At 45.2% G+C, this 23384-nt stretch overlaps 2 long non-coding RNA genes across 2 annotated transcripts; one reads left to right on the forward strand and one right to left on the reverse strand.

Moving 5' to 3' along the window:
- The first annotated feature begins 657 nt into the window (after positions 1-657).
- LOC122103476 lies at positions 658-21517 on the forward strand. The gene is made up of 4 exons (XR_006146763.1): positions 658-727; positions 2056-2059; positions 12599-12605; positions 21506-21517. It is a non-coding gene; the product is annotated as an uncharacterized LOC122103476 (long non-coding RNA).
- LOC122103474 lies at positions 667-4612 on the reverse strand. Its single transcript, XR_006146762.1, has 3 exons — positions 4080-4612; positions 3525-3618; positions 667-966 (listed from the first exon to the last, which is right to left on the reverse strand). It is a non-coding gene; the product is annotated as an uncharacterized LOC122103474 (long non-coding RNA).
- Positions 21518-23384: the final 1867 nt, after the last annotated feature.

Raw genomic sequence — 23384 nt, forward strand, 5'->3', positions numbered from 1 at the left:
AAAATGCTAAGGGATAGTTCCCAGGCCATGAGTTCAAGTCCCAGTATAAGCAAACACAAAAGAGAAAAGGAAGAAAGAAAAGAAAGAAGGAAGGAAGGAAGGAAGGAAAGAAGGAAGGAAGGAAGGAGAAGGAGGACAGAAGAAGTTAAAAAGCTGGGGGAATGCTTGCCTAGCATACATGAAGTCCTGAGTTTAATTCTTCAGTACCACATAAACGGAAAAGGCCAGAAGTAGTGCTGTGGCTCAGGTGGTAGAGTGCTAGCCTTGAGCATACAGAGGCTCAGGGACAGTGCCCAGGCCTTGAATCCAAGTCCCAGGACAGGAAAAAAAAAGCCAGAAGCCAATGACTCATACCTATAATGCCTAGCTACACAGGAGGCTGAGATCTGAAGATTTGTTTGAAGCCTGCCTGCATAGCAAAGTCTAAGAAACTTATCTCCAATTACCACCAAAAACTCAGAAGTGGAGCTGTGGCTCAAGTGGTAGAATGTTAGCACTAGTGCTCAAGAATAGCGTTCCACCACTTGAGCCACAAGCACCACTTCCGGCTTTTTCTCTTTATGTGGTATTGAGGGCTTTCTTGCATGCTAGGCAAGCACTCTACCACTAAGCTACATTCCCAGTCTATATCAGCACATTTAATCAACATAATGCTTACTCTGTAAATTATGTCTAATAGGGGTCAAATTGGAAAACTTTATTCACAAAGAGATACTAATCACACACTGTGAGAGAGTTACACCATTAATGTAGGCGGTAGCAAAACCATTTTAAGTCAAACTATTTCACTGTCTGAGAAATTCCTGTGGACAGGGCAGCCATGCTGATCCTCACTCTTCGGCACTCTGTGTGCTGACATAATCCTGCCGAAGCGCCTATGCCTCTGCCCGCCGGCTCATCTTGGTGGCCTTGCCCTGGAAGCGGCCTTTCTTCCCAGCTCCTTTGCCTTCCAAGACCTCAGCCACCCTGGGGATCAGAGACACAGTCAGGGAGATGTTTGTGAGGGAAAATCTATGTAAACCAGCAGCATCCCTGAGCCTTTCCTGGAGTCTGGAGGAAGTAGAAGACAGGCAGGTGGGTTCTGGAATCCTTAAAAGTATTTCTACAGCCTGCCTGGCACTGGTGGCTCACATCTGTAATCCTAGCTATTCAGAAAGCTGAGATCTGAGGATTGCAGTTCAAAGCCAGCCCTGGCAGGAAAGTCTGTGAAACTCTTATTTTCAATTAACCAAGAAAACCAGAAGTGGCACTGTGGCTCAAGTAGTAGAGCGCTAGCCTTGAGCTGAAGAGCTCAGGGACAGTGCCCAGGCCCAGAGCTCAAAGCCCCACAACTCACCCCCCAAAAAAAGGATTTGAAAAAAATGTAAGGGGGAGGTGGGGGGAGTATGGGAAGGGATGGGAAGGAGAAACAAAGAGGAGGCAACAATGCTTGATAAGATATGTACTTGTGGGCTGGGAAGGTGGCTCAGTGGTAGAGCGCTTGTCTTGCATGCCTGAGGCCCTGGGTTCGATTCCTCAGCACCACATAAGCAGGAAAAAAAAAGCTGGAAGTGGCGCTGTGGCTCAAGTGGTAGAGCACTAGCCTTGAGCTGAAGAGCTGAGGGACAGCGCCCAGGCCCAGAGTTCAGACCCCACGACTGGACCCCCCCAAAAAAAGAAAAAGAAATGTACTTGTTATCTTGCCCATGTAATTGTAACTCCTCTGTATGGTATTCTCATATTAAAAAAAAAATGTAAATGCTGCAAGGCTCTGGTGGCTCTCCCCTGTAATCCTAGCTACTCAGGAAGCTGAAATCTGAGGATTGCGGTCCAAAGCCAGCATGGGCAGGAAAGTCCCTGAGACTCTTATCTCCAATAAATCACCAGAAAAAAAACAAAAACAAAACTAGAAGTGGCACCATAGCTCAAGGGGTAGAGCGCTCATCTTGAACACAGAGAGGCTCAGGGGACAGCGACCAGGCCGAGTTCAAGCCCCAGGACCACAAAAAAAAAAATCATGATAAACCCTTAGCGTCTTGCATGTATACCTGCACTTAGGGGCTGCTGAGGGGCAAGAAAAGTAGGGACAGTACAAGCTGGAGTTGTGTCCTACCTGAGGGCGGTAGCCACTCAGCTCTCACAGCCACCACCGCAGAGGAATGTAGACTCAGGCTTACCAGTACTCAGGCGCCTCCCCATCTCCCTCTCTCCTTCTTCGCATCCTCTCTGTCCCCTTTTAGAAAAGCCAGAACTCTGTACAAAAATCTAATGCTAAAATGTACCAACTAATTTTTGTTGTTGTTGTTGGTTGTTGGGCTTGAACAGCCTGGGTGCTATTCCTGAGCTCTTTTGCTTAAGGCTAGCCACAGATTTCTGGTGGTTAAATGGAGACCAGGCTGGTTTTGAACCGAGATCCTCAGATCTCAGCCTCATGAATAGCTAGGATCATAGGTGTGAGCCACAAGTAGCTGGCTGTACCCACTACTTTTTAAAATTTCAAACAGGAGGGCTGGGAAGGTGGCTCAGTGGTAGAGCGCTTGCCTTGCATGCATGAGGCCCTGGGTTTGATTCCTCAGTACCACATAAACAGAAAAAAAAAAAGCCCGAAGTGGGGCTGTGGCTTAAGTGGTAGAGCGCTAGCCTTGAGCTGAAAAGCTGAGGGACAGTGCCCAGGCCCGTGACTGGACCCAAAAAAAAAAATTTCTTTTTCAAACAGGACACAGACCAAACTGGTATACAGGCCACATGTGGTAGCTGGTCAGGATTCTCTTGTATAAAATAATGTTTCCAATGAGAACATTATTTTGCAGAGCCTAACGTAAGTTCAAGAATATGGTGCATGCACTTCCAGATCTAATTTAAAATAGGAAAACAGAAGCAGTATAACAAGGCTAAAGCAGCCCAACAAAGTTCTTATTTTTCCATGAATAAACATATTCAATGTCTTTATTTAGTCTCAAAATCCAGATTTTTTCCAAAAAAACCTTTGTGCCTCTCCTTTGCTGTTACCTTAAAGACATGTTTAAAACAAAAAACAAGCAACGACAACAACAAAAGCCCTGCTTCATTTGCCTAGTGATAATTAAGGGTCTGTATTCATGTATCACTTTTTGTTGTTGTTGTTGATTGTGGGGCTTGAACTCCGGGCCTGTATTCTGTCCCTGAGCTCTTCAGCCAGGAGTGGGCACTTTACCATTTGAGCCACAGTGCCACTTCTGGTTTTCTGGTGGTTAATTGATAAGAGCCTCACGGACTTTCCTGCCTGGGCTGGCTTTGAACCACCATCTTCTGATCTCAGCCTCCTGAGTAGCTAGGATTAGAGGCATGAGCCATCAACTGCCCAGCTTCTTTCAAATTTTAACTGTATTTTTTTTTTTGTGTCTTTTCTGTTTTTGGTACTAGGAATTGAACCCAGAGCATTGCACTTGCTAGGCAAGTGCTTTGCCATTGAGCTACACCCCAGCCCTCCTTTGAGCCTTTAACCAGGCTACATTAATCAGTAGCTACCTGGCTTTCCCACCTGTAGAGAAGTCTATGAGCTTTACCTTGGCCTCAGGGTTTCCACAGCCTCAGCCAGCCCTGCCAGTAAAAAGAGTCCAGCAGCTTTCCCATCTCCCACAGTTAAGAACAGGAGGTCTCCTAGGAGATAGGACAATGTGAGTACCTCATGGGGTCAACTCCCCTAAAGCTGTGCTTTTATTTCAGTCTCATAAACAGTTGTCTCCCCTAAACCATGAGTGGTATTGTTGATGGCTATGGCCCCGCCCCTCCACTTTGATCTGACCATGGCCAAGTATAAAATAACTGTCATGGCCTGACTCCTGCCATCCTTTCAAACCTGATCACGCACCCCACACCGCCATTACCTACACCACCATGCTTCCCCCTGCCTGCTGCCTGGCTCCCATCTATCAGACTTCCCTAAGCTCAGCTATTCAGGGAATGTGTGCTCCAAATTATCCACACTGACACACACATGACTCCCATACTACAACATGAGCTACAATCACTGTCTACACAGAATTATGAAAAAAAAAATACAGTGCCAAACCTAAGTGGGTTTGGAATAATGCAAGAGACACAGAAACCTCTAAGCTTACCGACCGACTATCAAGACTGAAGACAAGTGAAGCCAGAGGCAGCAGCAGATAGACAGGATCCTTCAATGGGCCTTTCCAATCCCTGCCTTTCTTGCTTCCTTTTTCTTTTCCTGATGTTGTTGTTTTATGTTACTGGCTTTTGAAGTCAGAGACTTCAAAACTTGAAGCCTACAACTAGACTTCTTGAACCACACCTCCAGCCCTTTTTGCTTTATTGTTGAGGCAGGGTCTTGATTCTTCTTCCTCGCCTTCCTGGGGTGCTGGCCTATGCTGTGATCTTCCTATTTAGGTTTCCTTCCATAGCTGGGATGACAGGTGAGCAACACCACATCTAACTTTTGCTATTGTGATGGGGTCTTGTGAATATTTTTTTTAGACTGGAACTGTGATCTCAGTCTTAACCATCTGCAAACCTGGCAATTAGCTCAATCAGCTTTTTAGTAGTTGAGATGGGGGCTTGAAAACTTTTGCCCATGCTGGCCTTGAACCACAATCCTCTCCATCTCTTGAAAAGCTAGGATAGAATCTTGCTAAGTATGCTAGTTCTGGGGCTTCTTCTCTTGTCTTATTTTTTTCCATTCAAGGCTGATGCTCCATGATCTGAACTATACCTCCACTTCTGGCTTTTTGCTGGAGTCTCTTAGATGTGTCTGCCCAGGTTGGCTTTGAACCTTGATCTTTAGCTCTCAGCCTTCTGAGTAGCTTTGAACCTTGATCTTTAGCTCTCAGCCTTCTGAGTAGCTAGGAGTATAGGTATTGAGCTGCTGGAAACCAGCTTGGTCTTGAATTCTTGTTCCTCTTACTTTGCTGATCCTCCTGGAATTACAAAGAAACACGAGGTCAAGAAAACAGCCAATTTTGAACACAACCACTAGAGACTGCATCCTTATACCCTAGACCCATTACTAGGAACAGAGCTGGTAATGCAGAATGCTAGATTATACCTTGTACCTCCAGCTTATCATGATGTCTTCATCCCAAAGAGTTGGTCAGCAACTGCTGTGATGAGATGTTGCCCTAAGCAAAGAGAAGAGAGGAAATGTGAAAAGTCCAGCCACATACTCCCATGAAGACGAATGATTGCGGTGTGCAAAACAAACTACAGGGGAACAAAAATCATTGTGAGAGTCTCATACTTTCCTATACAGGCTGGCTTTGAACTGTGATCTTCAAATCTCAGCCTCTTGAGTAGCTAGGCTTACAGGTGTGAGCAGTAGTACCGATACACAGCAACTGTGCCTCTTGTTTGTCCTGCCCCACATACCTGAATGCTGCTGCATGTGGTTAAATCTCTGCTCCCAGTCCACCTGGACCTGGACCTGGCTTCCAAAGTCCAGAGATGTCTGTGTGAAATGATCAGCCTGTACCTCCCAGCGGGTCACTCTCAGCCCAGAGATGCCATTGATTGTACTGCGGTCATCAGGCTAGGAGAAGTAAGTTATCAGCAGGAGGTAGGGCTCATCCAACCTCTTAGATACAAAGCTCCACAAGGGAAAGACTATGTGAGATACATCCAGAATTTGAGCTCTCTAAGAGAAAAAGAACAGACAATACCAAGCGAAATATCTACTTTGCTCTATGACAGGATTCCTTCTTACTTTGAACATCTATATATTTTGTTCTTTAGGAATTAAAACAGGCATTTAAGTATAGCAATAAAGATTTTTAGAAAACTTTGAACTCATTCTGGCCCACAGTGATGTTTGTGTCACTGTTGGGACTTTATTATAAAGACCCCTTCTCCTAAAGAAGTGAAGGAAGATCTCAGACCAAGTTGTTGGACTATAGGAAAAAAATTAGAGTGCCAGGCAGTACTCAGTCTAGGGGGTAGGAATATATATATATATATACATATATATAGATAGATAAAGACAGAGAGAGAGAGAGAGAGAGAGAGAGAGAGAGAGAGAGTCTTTCCTTTGAATTATTGAGCCAGTTTTTTAAAACTTTTTCTCCCCAGGCCAAAATTAGCTTTATACATAGTTTATTCTCCCTTTCCACCTCAAACATCTACATGACATCATTGAAGCTTCATACAAGGTTTGAGCAAAACTGATAAGTTGTAGAGCTGGTAGTCAATTTTTTTGGTAGCAAACCCTTTTGCACAGTTGGCTATAACCACTTTTAAGGACAAAGGCTCTGCTTTATCCCTCTCCTAATGTTAGGAATCTTATCAACAGTTTCCTAGGCAGCTCATGAAACTAAGGATGAACATGCTTTACTTAACAAGCATTTGACTTTACAGCTTTTTTGGTCCTGTAGTCTCACTGGGCAGGAAGAGGGCCAAAAGACATTGACAATCCTTTTTTTTTATTATTGGTTTAAATTTAAATTGGTTTAAATTTAAATTGGTTGTGGGGCCTGAACTCTGGGCCTGGGCACTGTACTTCAGCTCTTCATCTCAAGGCTATTTTCTACTACTTGAGCCATAGCGCCACTTCTGGCTTCTTCTGCTTATGTGGTGCTGAGGAATCAAATCCAGGGCCTCATGCATGCAAGGCAAGCATTTTCCCACTGAGCCACCTTTCCAGCCAAAACATCATTTTCTTCTTCTTCTTCTTCTTTTTTTGGTTGGTGGGGGTTGAACTCTGGGCCTGGGCATTGTCCCTCAGCTCTTCAGTTCAAGGCAAGCACCACAGCACCACTTCCAACATTGACACTGTTGATCAATTTACCATTATGTCTGTGACCTTCTTTAAGTGCATGGACTTAAACTCCATAGGAGACTAAATGTACAGGAGGGGTGGATTTGAAGAGGCCAGACCTTAACCAAAGATGCCAGAGTACAACATTACGTCCTTTCTATTCTAGAAAACACCTTCACGGTGGTGTTAGGACCATATCATCACTGATGCTGCACGCACGTTGGCATGCAGGGTAATGCTATTGGTTTCTTCTTGTCTCTCCCAGGAAGAGGCAATGAGAAAGCCAAGTTAGACTAATAATGTAACATTGGAAACTTTCAGAATGGTGTCTTAAGCTCCTTTATGAGCCATGTCCATTACCATTTGTGAACAAAGGCCATGGGATTATACGAAACCAATAAATCTTTTATTAGCAATCTCTGGATCTCAACTTAGCCAACACATCTGTATTTTATAGTACACTCTTCATAGTGGCTAAGGTTGCTTTTTTAAAAAATTTTTTTCCTCCTTTGCATTGTCATTGCAAATGAGGTTTCTGTTTTATTGATGCTTATATGAGACTTCTAATACACAAATGTATGGGTATTGGTGCCTCTTTAATTTAAAGAATTTGAAGAGCCACCTCATCATAGGGTGTGTGTTTGTGAGTGCATGAGCATTTAATTGAAAATAAAGTTACTAAGTACAAAAAAAAGAAAATACACGAGGAGACTTTGGGGAAAAGAGAGAGAATTCTGTATCAGAGAAATGGGAAGGAAAGGGTGCACTATCCTCCAAGCTGATACACCTCTTCCTGGATGATCTTCAAACATCTACATCAAGGGATTGACTGATTAGTAACTCCTCATTCCTGCATTACTTTGCTAGGCTTGCCATAACAAAGTAGCACCAATTGGGTGGCTCAAATAACAGAAATATATCTTCCATGGTTCTGTGGTTAGAAGTCTGAGACAAGGTGTCAGCATACTGAGGATCTTTCATCTTAGTTTGTAGATGTCTGTCTTCTCCCTTTGTCTCCACATACTTTTCCTGTGTGTTCAAATTTCACCTTCATATCAGCACATTAACCATGTTAGAGACCTCATTCTAATTTAATGACCTCTTGAAAGATGCTGTCTCCGGAAATAGTCACATTCTAATATTAGGCTTCCAGTATACACATTTTTGGAAACTATAATTTAGCCCCTAACACTACCAAAATTATGCTTCACTAATAGGGGCAAAATTATGGTTTAGTCTGCCAGTTTTATTGCTACTAGGTGTTAAAGGAAGTTTTCATTTGATTCATTTCTAAAGGAATGGTTTATTCATTTCTTTTTTCTTTTTTTGTTTTTGTCAGTCCTGGGACTTGAATTCTAGGACTGAGCGCTGTCTTTGCGCTTCAGCTCAAGGCAAGTGCTCTACTGCTTGAGCTACACCACTACTTCCGGTTTTCTAGTGGTTTGTTGGCGATGAGAGTCTCACGGAGTTTTCTGCCTAGGCTGGCTTTGAACCCTGATCCTCAGATCTCAGCCTCCTAAGTAGCTAGGATTACAGATGTGAGCCACCAGAGGCTAGGTTCATTCATTTCTTTTTTTTTTTTTTTTTTTTTTTGGGTCCGGTCGTGGGGCCTGAACTCTGGGCCTGGGCGCTGTCCCTAAGCTCTTCAGCTCAAGGCTAGTGCTCTACCACTTGAGCCACAGTGTCACTTCTGGCTTTTTTTCTTTTTGCGTATGTGGTGCTGAGGAATCGAACCCAGGGCCTCAGGCATGCAAGGCAACGGTCTACCACTGAGCCACCTTCCCAGCCCAGGTCCATTCATTTCTAAAGGAAATGGTTAAGTACTTTGTTGTTGTTGTTGTTGTAGTATGGGGACTTGAACTCTGGGCCTGGATGCTCTTCCTGAGCTCTTCAGCTCAAAGCCAGTGCTTTGAGACACTTTGAACCACAGTGCCACTTGCAGTTTTCTTGTGATTAATTGGAGATGAGAGACTCAGGATTTTCCTGCCTGGGCTGGCTTTGAACGCAATCCTGAGATCTCAGGCCCTGAGTAGCTAGGATTTCAGGTGTGAGCCACCAATGCCTGCAGGATTTATTTTTAAAGTATTGAGGTTTTTAAACAAGTATTTTGGTTACTGGTTTGATTTGAGGTTTGGGTTGCTTTTAGTGCTTCTCTGTGTAGCCCAGGCTGGCCTTGAGTTCTCATCTCAGGTCCTACTGCCTTCACTTCTCTGAATGGTGGGAATGCAGAAATGTGCCAACCCAGGCTTTTCAACTCTGTGTGTGTGTGTGTGTGTGTGTGTGTGTGTGTGTGTGTGTGTGTGTGTGTAGCTGGGAGTTGTCCTGGCTTTTCAACTCTGTGTGTGTGTGTCTGTGTGTGTCTGTCTGGTGTCTGTGTGTGTAGCTTGAAGTTGTCCTGGCTTTTCAGCTCTGTGTGTCTGTGTGTCTGTATGTGTGTGTGTAGCTTGGAGTTGTCCTGGCTTTTCAACTCTGTGTGTGTGTCTGTGTGTGTGTGTGTGTGTGTAGCTTGGAGTTGTCCTGGCTTTTCAACTCTGTGTGTGTGTGTGTGTGTGTGTGTGTGTGTGTGTGTGTGTGTGTGTAGCTTGGAGTTATCCTGGCTTTTCAACTGTGTGTGTGTGTGTGTGTGTGTGTGTGTGTGTGTGTGTAGCTTGAAGTTGTCCTGGACCCGTGAGCTTTTCTTGCTCAAGGCTAGCACTCTTGCACTTTAGCCACAGCTCCATTTCCAGCTTTTTGGTGGTTAATTGGAGATAACAGTTGCATGGACTTTCATGCTCAGCTGGCTTTGAACCTCAATTCTCAGATCTCAGCTTTCTGAGTAGAGAAGATTATGGGCATGAGCCACTGGCACCTGGCTTTGACAGTTTTTAAAGCAGTAAAACTTGTTTGGTTTTTTTCCTAAAGAAAATCTGATGAAGCTTTCCAATTATTGTAAATAAATTATAGATGCTCTGACCACAAAATACAAGAAGTTTAGAGTCCTGTAGCTTTTGTTTTCTTCCTCAGTGAGCTGGAGGCTTGGCTCCAGTGGTAAAACACTTGACTAGCCTCTTCAGTCCTTTTGAACTCAGAGCCCTTCTAGGCAGGTGTTTACCCTTGAGCTACACCCACAACCCAAACTGATATTGTTTGTTTTTACTACTGGGGATTGAACTCAGGGTGTAAACTACATGAGCAGCCCTCCTAATGTTTGAAGGTCCTTCTTGGGACCCTGAAAAGCAAAGTACTAAAACTACTGCCCCATAACTCTTGTTGATGGTGACATAATTGGTGCCAACCAAATCCAATCAGACTCTTACCTAGTGTTTTAATCTTTGTAATCAAATCAGAATCTTACTTTGTGTTTTAATCTTTTCTTGCTTGAATAACAAAATGCTAGAGACTGAGGAGTTTGTAAGTCATATAAGTATTGTGTTCACAGTTATGGAGGCTGAGAAGTCTAAGATGGAGGCACTGGCAGGTTTAAGGTCTGGCAATACTCAATCTCTGCTTTCAAAATGGCACCTTGAATTCCAGATCCTCTTAAGATGAACACCGTGTTTTTATATGATGAAAAGGTGGAAAGGTAACAAAGAAGGCCTACCTAGCTTCATGCAGCTCTTTCATAAGGGGACTAGTTCATCCTTGAGGGCAGAGTCCTCATGACTTCCCAAAATTTCCCACTTCTATTGCAATTCAAACCCAGCCTGGGCAGGAAAGTCCTTGAGATTCACTTCCAATAACCACCAAAAGCTGGAGTGGAGCTGTGGCTCAAGTGGTAGCATACCAGCCTTGGGTAAAGAAGCTCAGGAACAGCACCCAGTCCCTGAGTTCAAGCACCAGGACTGGCACAAAAATAGAGAAACTATAGGGGACACAAACATTCAAATCCTAGCATTCTGTAATTAAAATGTTAGTAAAGCATCTTAGAGAAACTCACATATGTATGCAAACGAGATACATTTAGTAATTTCCATAAATGGATTGTCTGGTATAAAGAAAAAAACCTAAATATTCCAATGCCTATCAAAATGGGAAGGAACACATCATGATATAGTGATAAGTAAAATATTATGCTACAGTGAAAAGTAAATTAAGTAGCTGCATCTATCAATCTAGATGAATTTCTTTTTTTTTGGGGGGGGGGGGTCCGGTCGTGGGGCCTGAACTCTGGGCCTGGGCGCAGTCCCTCAGCTCTTCAGCTTAAGGCTAGCACTCTACCACTTGAGCCACAGTGCCACTTCCAGCTTTTTTCTTATGTGGTACTGAGGAATTGAACCCAGGGCCTCGAGCATGCAAGGCAAGTGCTCTACCACTGAGCCACCTTCCCAGCCCCTCTAGATGAATTTCTCAAATATTATATAAAATATAAAAAGTCTACATATACACATGATAATGAAATAATTTTTAGAAAAGTAAATCACATATAAATCAATGTGTGGAAATAATGAACATGAAATACAGAATAATATTTCAGTATAGCAACATATGAGGATATGTAATATATTAGTAATTCTTTCAACATGCTGATTAGATACATGCCTGTTATATTGCTATTATATTTGGTGGTCTCAAATATTTATAACAAAATAGGTTTTTTAAAAAAAACCTACTGCTCTAAAGTTATGGAGACTCTACTCTTGCCCTTTGGTTACAATGCAATTTTAAAGAATCCATTGTTGATACTCTTTCGGTTGAAAGCTGAATGCAGTTCTACCTTTAGTACGATCCTTCCATTTGGGTTCTGTCTTCTGTCTAGCTCACAGCTTATTGATAACTTGATTCACTGCTTGGTTTAAAGGCAGTAGTATCACAGTAGCTCCACCACATCAGAATGGTACACTTCAGTCTCCCAATCTGTGAAATGATGTCCTTTCCCTGTGCCTGCATGTGTATAATCAAGTCATTCAACAAGTTTTGTTTTTTAGTATTACTGTGTGCCAAGCACTGTTCCAAGTAATGAGAATGTAATGGTAAATGAGTCATGCAATTCTTGTTTTCATTTATTTGTAGTATGGCCTATGGACAAGAATATGGGGGAGATAGGAAAGGAAGGAACAATAGAAGAAAGAAGATACTCAGGGTTTCCCAGCCTCACAGTTCTGCTCAGACAGTCAGTTAATAATAAGCCCTAAAGGACCCAGGCTCTTGGATTGTTGAGGTCTAAGCCTCAGGGACCAGGCCTTGTAGGTAACGGAAGGAGGGTAACTGTAGAGCTTAAGGGTTTGTCTGGAACATTGGACCTGCAGGAGAGGCTTTTGGCCATGGGATATCATTGGAGCCCAAGAATCATGAGCTAGAAGCTGTTGCTTCAGAGGCCTTATTATTGCCACATTCCCCCACGAACCCTTCCACAACACTTACCCAAAAATCGAACTTTCTTCAGATGGAAAGAGGTAATGTTTACTCAGCACTCACATGTCTGAATGACCAGCTGCCTTTCTGAATCAGAAGATAACTTTGTCATTTTTTCCAACTGAAATACCATGACTCATCAGTTAGGCAGCAACTGGATGGCATAAAGGCCTGCCTGTTATTCTTTACCCAGGTTCAAAATTCAGGCAGTAGAGACAAGCTGTTGGGAGCGGCTGAGAAGTCTCTAAGGAGGTGTTTTGGGATCCTTGAAGGTTAACCATTCCTTTTAATGTCACTCTCATTTAAGCCATTTGTTTTTCTTTCATTCCTGGGACTAAGTGAAGTCACACCTACTATATATAAAAAGACAAGTAATATGATGAAGAAAAACAGCCAGAAAAAATGTATAGAACATTTAAGAAAGGACAGCTTTGAGACTTAGGTTCCATGTGAAGGAGCTAGGCTTAGCTGGTTGGGATTATGAATATGTTAGCCAAGACTGTCTTCTTTTAATACAATGGAGCTTCTCAGTACCTCTGAAAGTGTATTGGTAATAGTTTGTCTGAAAATATTTTAAAAATATGCTTATTGCTCAACCCAGTTTGTTGAATTTCTCTTTATTGCAGCTGTCTTTACAAGAAATGACTTACAGGCTGCTGGGAAGTTGAGTCAGTGGTAGAGTGCTTGCCTTGCATGCATGAGGCCCTGGGTTTGATTCCTCAGCACCACAAAAGCAGAAAAAGCCAGAAGTGGTGCTGTGGCTCAAGTGGTAGAGTGCTAGCCTTGAGCTGTATAGCTGAGGGACAGTGTCCAGGCCCAGCGTTCAGGCCCCACGACCGACAAATTAAAAAAAATGAATTACGTAGCTGGGTACAGTGGTCCCAATTTGTAATCCCAGTTACTATGAAGTCAAAGGTAGGGAGGATCACAGTCCAGGTCAGTGGGTTAAACTTTCCTCAAAGACTTGGCCTGTTTCTAGCTCCCCCCCCCTCCCCCCCAACCTCTGGGCACAGGGTTTTCTGACCACTCTCCCAGGCCAAGCCCAAGGTTACATTTGATCTCAGTACAGGGCTATACCTCCCCATCCTGCCCTTCCACTGGGTGCAGGGCCCTGCTCTCCAGTATCTTTCTGTACCAATTGGAAAAAACAATGCCACTTCTCCATGAGAAGTTTAAACACAACACCCTCCAAAAAACAATCACTCCTAGCTACTTTGAATCCAGTCTCCAAATCCATCTCTGTAGGGGGCAAGGCTCTCCTAGACAGTTAAAGCCCTACACTGTGTGAGAAAACTAAGCCAGGAAATTGACCTTTGACTAAAAAGAGAGAGGCCTTAAAGGAGACCTTAAAACATACTATCTTATACCCTGCCTAATTAGAAAGGCACCTGCTGTGCACTTGTGCATCCCACCCAGTGACTGATTGCCTCCTGCCTCAAGGGTGTATATGCTTTGCTCATTGCATATCCTCCTCCTGTAGCTATTATTGTAATCATTCTCTTGTAACTTTGTAACAATCCCAGGCTTCAGTGATGTAGGGGCATATGTCATTATGTTTCTGAAATGTACAACCCCCACTTGCTTTGCAGTGAGTGCCTTCATAAACTAAGCCCTATTGCTGGTTCAGGGTCACAGTTACAGCTCTGGAGACTGTGCTGTGTCCCAAGCCAGTCAGTTCTCAGCACTCTAATAAAGCTCCCTGTCCCCCACTTTACTCTCTGTGGTGGATTCCTTCCCCCGCCCCCACTGTTACAATCTCCAAAATAACTAGCAAAGTATGACCATATGAGATGTTAAGCAAAATGTACCCCAAGATGGGAACAGAAGAGTTTTCTTTTCTCTCTTTCTTGCAAGTGTTTTTCATGTACTTACAATACACTATGTGATTCTTTTGTTTCTATTGTATGTTCTTCTCCCATGGTATAACCCCTGTTTTCACTGGATTTGATGCTGGTGTTCTGCCCCTTGTGTATATATTTTTGTAATGTGGGGAGGGGAAAGGATATTGCAGAACGCATAAATGAGGACGCAGGCTGACCCATTGTGACAAAGAGATGTACAGGACACGATATTGAAAGTGAATTTTACAATGTCTGGGTTAGAGGGAGGCAGGAGAAATTGGGATGGTGGAAGAAAATAAAGGAGGAGGTAAAAATGCTAATGCTCGCTATGAAATCTACACATTACACTACTCATGTAACTGTAACCCCTCTGTACAATATTTTTTTTTTTTGGGGTCCAGTCATGGGGCCAGAACTCCGGGCCTGGGCGCTGTCCCTCAGCTCTTCAGCTCAAGGCTAGTGCTCTACCACCACTTGAGCCACAGCACCACTTCCAGCTTTTTGCTTTTTGCTTATGTGGTGCTGAGGAATCGAATCTAGGGCCTCCCACATGCAAGGCAAGTACTCTACCACTGAGCCACCTTCCGAGCCCTCTGTACAATATTTTTACAATAAAAAATTAAAAAAAGAAATGTGGCTGGAGTTATACAGCACCAACTAAACAAGTAGAATAAGCACAAAATCCTCAGTATACACAGCAGTACAGACAAGGCAATCATTTCTTCTAGATTCTTTATCATCTCTAATGTGCCATGGTGTCCTTGTGTAAAATGAAATGAATTTTTTGCTTTAAGGAAAATTCCATTGTATATATTACTTGGTACAGTTGGAAAGTGCCATGACTAGTTTAAGGCTGTGTTCAAACAAGGTGAAATAGGGATGTTTTTCCCAGGTTCACGTCAGGGGCTTGTCTCAGAATCAAACCTTGACTGACTGAATGCCCTGCCCCACTGCCTGACCTGTACCTGTAGATATTTTAGAGTCATCACTGATTCTATAGTAAACCCAGCTAGCTGAATGGTGGATTACCAACCATGGAACAAGGTGATGAAACTTCAGAGGAAATGGCAACACCGTGGTATCAAATCATAATGTGTATTCTCAGGCTCACCACCCAAACCGGCTCATTCTTTTCTGGAAGCCTACTACCATGGGAAGGAAGAAAATCTCAGATTTTAGCATGGAAGAAAAGGACTTAAAGCTCCCAGAATTGCACTTGCTTTTTACGTAACTCCAGAGGTATTTTACTTGGGAAGGTCTGCTTTGCCCCTGAAACATGAGCTGCTGGCTGCCTTCTGGGGATATCCAGGTCTGCAGCCAAAGCCTGCCTAGCTGTGGAGCAGGGGCCCTATAGGAAGAAGTGGTCCCTGCTCTCAGGAAGAGAAGATCCAGTCCCTGGCAGATACAAGCCTAAGCCTTTCTGTTTTATGAACAAAGCTGTCAGTGCCATAAGCAAACATGTCATAAAGTGGGTGGGGCAGGAAACTCAGGGCCCTTAGATAAAAACCTACCCCAGGTTAGAACCTACTATAGTGTTTTATTCCCATGTTTTTAGTAGTGACTTGGCATACCATATCCCTATTGCCTACAATGTCCCTTTTGCCCACAATGTCCCTAACCCATAGCTTTGTTGTAAAATATGCATTTCTTCTTTTGCAGATGTGTCTGCTGTTTCAGGCCAGGCCAATTCTACACTGGGCCCAGGATCAGTTCTACCCTAGATCAAATCCTGATGGAGGTAAGTAAGGCTGTATTCATCCTCTTTACAGATCCCACCTGAACTTTCATCTAAGAAGGGCTATTTTGACTTTGTAGGGTCCTCTGCTCCATCTCAGCTGTTTGCTGAGACTAAGGAACCAACTGAAACCAACACAGATTCTGCAAGACAGCTATCTCCTGGCTCCGATGATGTTAATGTTTTTCATCAAGACACGCCAGGCAAGATGAATCTGCAGCACAGACTCCCACAGATGGTGCCAGTGCTTGGTGAGAACCAGGCCCGTCCTCTGCCTCATCCACTCAAAGGTATCATGTAGAATGTTGCTCTAGCTGAGACTTCAGAGCACCTCACACTTGAAGTACCTGTTCTGAAACCTCTGTATACTCATAGGGAGGTTTAAGTAGGTCGCCATCAAAGAGAACACCATGTGCTTTCAGACAGGAAGAGAAGTTTAGTTTAGAGAAGTGCTTGCCACCGGCCATGCAAGGTGAAGACCACCTGGCCTAAAGAAGGGGCCAGCTGAGGTCTAACCTGGATTTAAGTACGGAGGGGAGAGGTGAGGCCATAGTGGATGCAGATACGATCTCAGAGCCTGGGACCCTCCCATGGTCCCATGGGGAGTTTGGAGGGGGGCAGGTTCAGCCCAGGATGTGACCTCCAGGTGCGTCAGTTACGTAGATGACACAGGCACTGGGCAGAGACTTAGCCAAGAGGAGGGAGGAGCCTTTCTCCCCTTCCCAGGGCAAACCTTACATTCCAGCCTTTTGATAATGATGAAACAGGGCACAGATTCTCTCTGGCTACTTCCTGCTGGAAAGGGGGTATCGACATTGGGGCAAAAGGCAGAGATGTGGTCCTTTCTGGAAGAAGGCAGCAGGTAGCAGCTGTCCCTTGATGATAATACTGAGATGAAGTCTGAAAGAAGTTTCATGAGGCAGGGGCTGGGCAAAAAATTAGCACACAAAAGGTAACAAAGGAAAGAATATAAGTTCCTGTCCAGTTAGAAGGTAGACAGGTATGGATGTGAGACGGGCAAGTCTGTCTCCCGGCTCCCAGTTAATTTTGGGGTCCAGTCATGGGGCCTGAACTCTGGGCCTGGGCGCTGTCCCTCAGCTCTTCAGCTCAAGGCTAGCGCTCTACCACTTGAGCCACAGTGCCACTTCTGGCTTTTTTTTTTTTTTTTTCATTTTGCTTATGTGGTGCTGAGGAATCGAACCCAGGGCCTCAGGCATGCAAGGCAAGCGCTCTACCACTGAGCCATCTTCCCAGCCCCCTCCCAGTAAATTTTGAATGCTAGACACAAAGTGGCTGATGCAACATCATCTCCTCTCCCTCTTCTCCATAGTCCCTTATTTTGTGGACTGGCAGAGTCCCAGGGGTCTCGGTGCTTTTGCTGGGATAGCTTGTCCCAGTTGGCATTCACAGGCTTTGAACTCAAGGCCTGGAAGCTGTCCCTGAGCACTTCTGCTCGAGGCTAGCGCTCTTCCATTTTGAGTCACAGTGCCACCTCCAGCCTTTGGCTGGTTAGACATTAGAGTCTCTTGAGCCATGCCTCTGGCTTGGCTCTTTGCTGGTTAGTTGGGAAGTGGAGTCTCAGAGGAATTTTTCTGCCCTGGCTGGCCAACAAATCTTTGCCACAAACCCCCCTTTGATTTCCTATTAAAGCACAGGAGACCCACAGAAATAATGAGTAGCGCTTACCTGTAACTGGTAAGAATTGACCAACACCTACTTGTACAGTTATTTCTCTGTGGGTCTGGCTAGATACTGCAAGGAGGAAAATCTAACAACTCAGTGGACATGATGAGAGATTTTGTAAGCTTTCATGAAGGTGAGGAAAGAACACGCAGGAGAACGTAAAGGTGAACAATTGGGTATGCTCCCGGGCCAATTCCCTTCAGGATCAGAGAGGTGGCACAGAGTCTCATTGTAGCAGGGTTTCTATGGCCAGGATCAGCAGGAACTTTTAGCACTGAACTTGTTTTGCAAGTTTGAGCAGTTTCAGGCCCATGCCCCCAAAGAGGATTGGGACAGGTGGTGTATACAGAAGTGGTTTGGCTTTTCTTGGCTGCCGCTACCCTCCAGTGGCCTGACATTCTGGCATTTTTGGTTTGGTAATAGGGCGACGATAGTCATCTGGCTACTTCCTGCTGGACAGGGGCGTCGTGGGGCTGTATGCCAGTTATCTAGGATGCCGGAGGGGTAGTTGGCTGGTGAGTGTTTGGGTGGAGAAGAAGAAGCTGATTAACTGTCCCTCTGGTCATTTCTTGAATGTGGCTCTGGATGAACCACAAGATGCATGGGGCAAGTAAAAAGAAAAGGCAAATTAAAATTAATGGGCCTGAAGAAAAGACAAATTAAAAGTAATGGGGGCTATGGAACCAGTCCAGAATAGACCCCTGGATTGCTGTTTGAACTCCTCTTTTAGCTTATTTAGGGCCTCAATACTTTGTTCTACCAAACCTGACTCATTAATGTAATAACAATATTCATTGTTCCTGCAAGAATAGGCAGGTCCCACCTTTTTCAGCCATTATGAGGTCTCCGTCTTGGCACTTTTGAAGAGCAACCTGTGCCAGGGAGGGAAGCTGGTGCTGGAGTGAGGCTAGAGATACTGAGGTGGATTCCATGGCCACCTGGAGTTTATCTGAAAATTCCTGAGTTGAGACCAGGCTATGTCTTAGGGTCCAAGAAACCTGTTGAACCACTTAGGAAATAAAGGCTGGGCCATTATCAGATTAGAGGGAGGAGGGGAGGCCAAAGCAAGGAATAATTTCTGAAAGTAAAACTGGGGTTACAACTCCTGCTGTCTCTTTTGGAATTGAAGAGGCCTCACCCCACCCTGTGAAGGTGTCTGCCAGGGCAAAAAGGTACCGCATCCTTTTGTGGGTGGCATATGGGTGAAATCAACGTGCCAGTCTTGGCCAGGTAACTAGCCCCACATTTGATGGGTTGTAAAGGTTTGCCTAAAGTCCCCTTTGAGGGGTGGTGGTGGAGTATGTAAAAACGTGCCTGAGCGGCAGACTCACCTATTCTGGAAAGCTGAGGGTGATAAAAGAGGGTCTTTAAAAAAAATCCTTTGGGCTCAATATGCAGTAAGGAATGAACCTGCTGGATGAGGGTTTGTAGCCTGGGCCAGAGGCAAGGCCACTTATTTCCCACAAAAATCCATGCCTGTTCTAAATCTGTGCTACTCCCCCTACTTTTTTTCTGGTCAGTTGTGGGGCTTGAACACTGAACCTGGGCACTGTCCCTCAGTTCTTCAGTTCAAGGCTAATACTCTACCACTTGAGCCACAGCACCACTTCCAGCCTTTTCTGTTTATGTGGTACTGAGGAATCGAACACAGGGCCTCATGCACGGGAGGCAAGCACTCTACCACTGAGCCACCTTCCCAGCCCAATGCCACCCTTCTACTAGAGAAGAATGTATCCTGACAGGGAATACTGAGCGATCAAATCTGCGACCTGTAAAAATAAAATGGGGACTGCCTTGAAAACCCTGGGGAGGCACGGTCCGGGTCAGCTGATTTGTCTGAGAGGTGTTTGGATCCTCCCATGTGAAGACAAACAGAATCCAACATGCCAGGTCCAAGGGTATGGTAAAGAAAGCATCCTTAAGATCCAATACAGAAAAATGAGTCATAGAAGGGGAAATATGGAAAAAGCAGGTAGATGGCATGGGAACTACTGGGTGTAATGTATGGGCACCACAGCCTCATTAATGAGATGAAGGTCCTGTACTAATTGGTAGGAGCCACCCGGTTTGCAGATAGGCAAAATAGGGGTGTTATAAGGTTAGTTGACACCAGGAGTCCCTTCCTTTTCAAGTACTTTCTTATCCAGAGGAAACCAAATTTTCCCCCAATTCCTTTCCCAAGAATTTCTTAACTACCCTCTTTACAATTCCTTGAATTCCATTCCCAAGGCTTTCTCTACTACCCTCTTTACAATTTCTTGGGCTGCTTTGTGGCTACAATTTTTTTCTTTGGCTTGTGGAACTGGGTAATTTCAGAACTGCCTCTGCACCGCTTGGGTGGCTAGATTTTAAGGCTAAGAGCAGGGCTGGGTCTCATTCCTCTTAGTACCTCCATTGCATATATCAGGCAAGTAAGAGGGCCCTTCGCTGGTGGCTGGGAGGGAAGTCCCTCAACTCCCATAACTGAGACCTGTGAAAGAATTGGGGGGCCCGAGTAGGAAGGGAGGACCAAATAGGTAGCCCCCTTATCATTGTCCAAAAAGGAAATGGCCTTTCCCGCTACCTGGATCGTTACCCTAGGCTGGAGGAGGGTGATCGGGGACAGCGAAGCACGGCATCCTCAGTCTTCAGCAGCCAGGCCCAAGACCAAAGGCGGCAAGTCAGGGGAGGGAAGGACTGTACCCCCGTGGCTAGGCGTAGAGGGGCAGTCAGGCTTCCAGTGTCCCTTCTGATCACACAGTGGACATGGTGTCTGAGGAGGACCAGGTTTAGGGCATCGCCTTGCTCAGTGCCCTTCCTGGCCGCATTTGAAGCAGGATCCAGGTGGTTGGTGCTTTTCTCCAGAGCCATGCGTTGTACATGGCTTCAGGGCAGTGACCAGAGCTTGGGCTTGGTAGGCTGCCTTTTGGTGAGAGTGGGCTTCCCTATCAGTCTTTTCCTGTTCCTTATGGGCATGGAATACTTTAAAGGCCATGTTCACCAGGTCACACATTGGTGTTTGAGGGCCATCATCAGCCTTTTAAAGTGTTTTCTTTATGTCTGGGGCTGACTGAGAAATAAAATGAGAGGCCAAAAAGCTGGCCCAAGGCGGAGAGGTGGGATCCATGTGGGTGTACTTAGTCAGGGCTAGATGTCTAGCTAGAAAGGCAGCAGGGTTCTCATCCCATAGTTGAGTAATTTTCCACAATTTGACAAAGTTCATCACCTTATGGGAGGCTGCCTATAATCCAGCCAAAAGGCACTGAATCATTTTATGTCTACGTAAGCCATTGCAACCCTCAGCTGTATCTATCTGATTTTGCCAATAAGGGTCCTGGCTGGGGACTGCCTCAGTTCCCACGGGCATGTTTGTATCTCTAAGGTGAATCTCGTTCTCATGAACCTTTGACACAGGCCTGACCAACTGCCTCATGCTCCTCCGTAGTAAGAGCAGTAGAAAGTATAACAGGGAGATCATGCCAGATGAGAATATTAGACCCTTGGCCCAGTGGGGTCAGATGGCGCATCGGGTGGTGGATGGGCCACAGAAAACAGAGTCAAGAGGGTCAGGAGAGGAAGAAAGAGGGAGAGAGTTTTGGAGGGATCTTGCTACATGAGCAAGAGTTGAGAATAGGGGGCAGGAGAAACAAAGGGAGAGGGATGGGAGCATAAGTAGAAGAATCCCTGGATGAAAGGAATTTCAGTCCACTTTACCAGTTGCTCATAGAAATTGAGGCCAGGGAGGTTATCGAGCTGGTACATAAGCCATTCCCAGTTACAGAAGAGAATTAATTTCCTCGGTCTAAGATCAGGTCTTCGGCCTAGAGGTTTAAGGTTACCCAATAAGAAACCCAAAGGAGTGTGTGGGTCTGGTTTGGAATTTTGGTTTCTCATGGTGCCCAGGCACCAGGGTAAAACTAAGGCTGAAGAAGGCATCCTTGTGTAAGTCAAAGAGTTACCAAAAACAGGAGTGACAGAGAAGACGAAATGTCAATGATCATTCTCAGCACCAAGACCAAAGACCAGGGCGGGGGGTGGGGTGAGGGGGATAGAGACTCCAGCATGAGCTGTCCTGACTTTCGGGGAGCTGAGTTCCTGGAAAGCAAGACAGGACACCCTGAGACAAAGGGTAGGGACTTACCCAATTCAAAGGTGGTGGGTGCACAGAAGGCCAGGCTGAGGTCCTGGGTCAGACAAAGGAGAGAGGGAGAGAAAGAGAGAGAGGTAGAGGCTTCAGGTGGGTTTACAGAGATAGCCAATGATATCCCAAGCCACTAGGTGGCCATCCACAACATATGCACAGCTTACAGAGGCAAAGGCCATGAGGTCTTTTCAGGTGGCTATTTAGCCCAAAGTAAGCTCAGCAGGTTCTGTGTTCCTGAGGAGGTCTCAAGAGAGGAGCAAGGGAAGAGAGAGGCTGAGAAGGGGCAGTGCCAGTTGATCGCCTTGGAGCAAAGTGAAGCAGTACCATCTTCCTGGGTTCCGCACCAGATAAATGGTTTTTGGGGGGTTTTTTTTGTTTTTGTTTTTTTTTTTTTTTTTGGGTCCACGACTGAACTGTGGGCCTGGGTGCTGTCCCTCAGCGATTCAGCTCAAGGCTAGCGCTCTACCACTTGAGCCACAGCACCACTTCCGGCTTTTTTTTCTTTTTGCTTATGTAGTGCTGAGGAATTGAACCCAGGGCCTCATGCATGCAAGGCAAGCACTCTACCACTGAACCACCTTCCCAGCCCCAGATCTATGGTTTTAAGTGAGGAAAAAACACACAGGAGGAGTTAAAGATTAATTAAAGAAAAGTTTGTTGGGGTACACTCCAGGGAGCAGAATCTGGTTGTGGCAGGGTTTATATGGCCGGGGTCAGCAGGAACTTTTAGCAGGTAACTTGTTTTGCAAGTTAGAGAGGTTTCAGGCTAGTGCCCCTGAAGAAGGATTCAGACAGGTGGTGTATAAGGAAGTGGCTTTTCTCAGCTGTCTCTGCCCTCCAGTTTTAACTTAAATTGGACCAAGTTAAATGATCTCCAGTCCAGGGGGAGGGGAGAGAAAGATTGAAAATCAATTGTAGAATGGCTAGCCTCTGAGAGGGAACCTAGAGGGGTGTCCACAGGACCAAGCCTGTGTCACACTCTTGCAGACACAAGCCAAAAGGTTGCAGAAAATTAAGGAGAGAGCAAAGAAGATTCTGAAAGTAAAGACTTCTGACCATTACCATTGCAGTGACAAAAACTGTATGTGTGAGAATATTTTGACCAGGCCTCATGGCAAATGCAAGAGGCATTCCAACTGAGTGTCCCGGCTCGGGCTTAAAAGCTCAGGAGCCAGTCTGGTGAGTGAAGGAGAGCTTACTGGATGGAAGCAGCATCCCACATCCTCCAGTGCCCCCTAGACACATTTCACTCACTGGAATGGAGAAGTGGTGAGCATGGATGTGGAGGCCAGCAATGGTTTTGGCAAAAAGTCTAGTGTGGCATCTTGCAGAAGTTCAGTTCAAGGGAAAAAGGGCAGTATGAACTGGGAAATATTCCTCAGAGGAAAAGAAAAACAGAAAAAGAGCAGGGGGAATCAAAACGGAGAGGAATCCCACCTATCCTGACTTTAAAACCTTCCCAAATTCACACAGCACCATTTATGTTAGGTATAAGCAGGTAAGGAGAACACCACCTGCTTTCAGGCAGCAAGAGAAGTTAATTTTACCAAACTGCTTATCCCTGCCAAGCAAGATGGAGACCACATGGCTGCAAACTAGGTTTAAGTAGGGAAGGCGAGGGGAGAAGTTGCAGTCAGGTGAGGGAAAGTGTGGCTGCAGTGTCCCTCAGGGCTTAGGACCCTCCCCTGATCCAATGGGAAATGGAGGGGGCAGGGAGAAGGACTGTGTGTGTGTGTGTGTGTGTGTGTGTGTGTGTGTGTGTGTGTGTGTGTGTGTTGTCTGTCTGTCTGTCACTGTACTACCTTAACTATTATACTGATGGACCTACTGAGTCCAGGTCTTCACCCTCTTCTCACATCGTAACTGCGATGATTTTATTTGCTAGGATCTCAGATGTTTGCTGAGCCTCAGGAGCCAATTAAGACCAATACAGATTCTGCAGGACAG

This window comes from Dipodomys spectabilis, unplaced genomic scaffold (genome assembly GCF_019054845.1).
Source record: "Dipodomys spectabilis isolate Male_0828 unplaced genomic scaffold, ASM1905484v1 ptg000018l, whole genome shotgun sequence".
Lineage (NCBI taxonomy): Eukaryota > Metazoa > Chordata > Mammalia > Rodentia > Heteromyidae > Dipodomys > Dipodomys spectabilis.